At 42.9% G+C, this 1,665-nt stretch overlaps 1 non-coding gene across 1 annotated transcript; it reads right to left on the bottom strand.

Annotated features, from left to right (window-relative positions):
- Window positions 1–763: 763 nt before the first annotated feature.
- On the bottom strand, window positions 764–824 carry LOC116551426. The gene has a single exon (XR_004268923.1). It is a non-coding gene; the product is annotated as a U7 small nuclear RNA (small nuclear RNA).
- Between the last annotated feature and the right edge of the window lie 841 nt (window positions 825–1,665).

Raw genomic sequence — 1,665 nt, 5'->3', positions numbered from 1 at the left:
GGAGAGGGTTAAGGTTTACTCGGCTAGGAAGGAGTTATTTTCAGGAGTCTAGAGGATTTTCCAACAGGAGTGGGTTGGACTGTTTGCTGAAGCAGTGAGATTACAGGCGACCTGGTGAGGGTATTTGTAGCACTGACCTCTAAGCAGGGATGCATGTGTTAGATCCAGCCTCCCTTTGAGGTTTCTCAGGCTTGACTATTTCTACATCTGGTGGGTACATCACTGTTTAAAAAATAAATTCAAAAATTGAGAATAACCGTATCCTTGACAAGATGTATCCTTTTCTAAGGAGGATTGCTGCAGCTGCCTAACAATAAATTACAACATTCCACAGCTGTCTGGGCAGGAAATGAAGAAAATTACCCTGGCTATCTCAAAATGGGTGTTTGGGGCATGGCGGAGGGTGTATGAGTTGCTAGAGAGTATTCTGGAATTAAGGTGCTGGGCCTGATCAATCTTATCTTGGATTACAGGGTCCTTGACCATCAGATTTCAGAGAGTATTAAAAAATTTGAACAGTCTAAAATCAAACAGCATGGTTACATAGATTCCAGATAGTGAACTAAAGTGAAAAATATGTTATTTTTGGCCACAACCTGATTTTACTTCCTTTTCCTCCCATCCAATGAATAAATTGCGTTTAAAAATTAATATCCTAATTACCTTATAGTCAAATATGATGGAGCTATGAGTACAGGGATATCATTTATTAATCATTATTCCAGTAGATGACTATTCACATTATTTTCTATTTTCACTTTCTATGGTTTTCCTAGTGCAAATCAGAAAATCTGCAAGACAATTCTAAAAGAGCTGTAACACTTAACATTCAAATTTTTAAAAGATCTTGGTTGGTTGGATAACTGTTCATTCATTTGGTCATTCCATGTGCCCTCCACTCTACTTCCTAAAGTTGCATTTCCCAGGCATATCTAACAGCAGATTACTCCTCTCTCCCAGGGACCTCCAATGGCTCCCCATTTTCTGCAGCAATGTTTTTCAGACCTTCATATGCATAAGAATCACCTGGAGATCTTGTAAAAATGCAGATTCTAATGCATTCGGTCCAGGGTGGAGCCTGGGCTTCTGGCATGTCAAAGTTTCCAGGTGTGTCCGAGGATGCCCTGCCTTTGACCTCACTTTGAATGGCAAGATTCTGCAGGATGGGCCTGTCACTCTACTCTCTGGCCTTCCCAAGACATTGTTGTTTTTCCAGATACATGCATAACCTCTGCTTCTATGCTTTTGGGATGCTAGTCTTGTTGTACTGGAGCGAGCATAGAAAGTCAACACCAAGACAAAAGTATGCCAAATTGCAGGGTCTTTATGGCCGGTGGCCATGGAGGACTGGTGTCTCTCCAACCTGCAGCCCCGAAAGGAGGGTGTCAAGATCTTTTATGCCCGTAAACCACCTCAGGGGTGAGGGTGAGGGGCAGGGGTGGGGCTGAAGGGCTTCAGACATTCCGAGGGCCAGTGGATTCCATAAATCACCTCCTGGGCGGAGATGAGGGTGAGGGGCTCTGGACATCCCAAGGGCCAAGGGACTTTTGTCACTCCGATTGTTACTCAAGTGGTTTACAGAAGTCAAGATAAGCATTAGTTTACACATTGTCTGGGTAGTGGTGGAAATTACAGATCTTAGTTACTTATTTATTACAAGTCGCA

The sequence above is a fragment of the Sapajus apella genome, unplaced genomic scaffold (assembly GCF_009761245.1).
Source record: "Sapajus apella isolate SASKATOON/1434 unplaced genomic scaffold, GSC_monkey_1.0 scaffold9, whole genome shotgun sequence".
In the NCBI taxonomy this organism is placed as follows: domain Eukaryota; kingdom Metazoa; phylum Chordata; class Mammalia; order Primates; family Cebidae; genus Sapajus; species Sapajus apella.
Note: the sequence above shows the minus strand (reverse complement) of the source record. Positions and strands in the feature narration are given on the sequence as shown.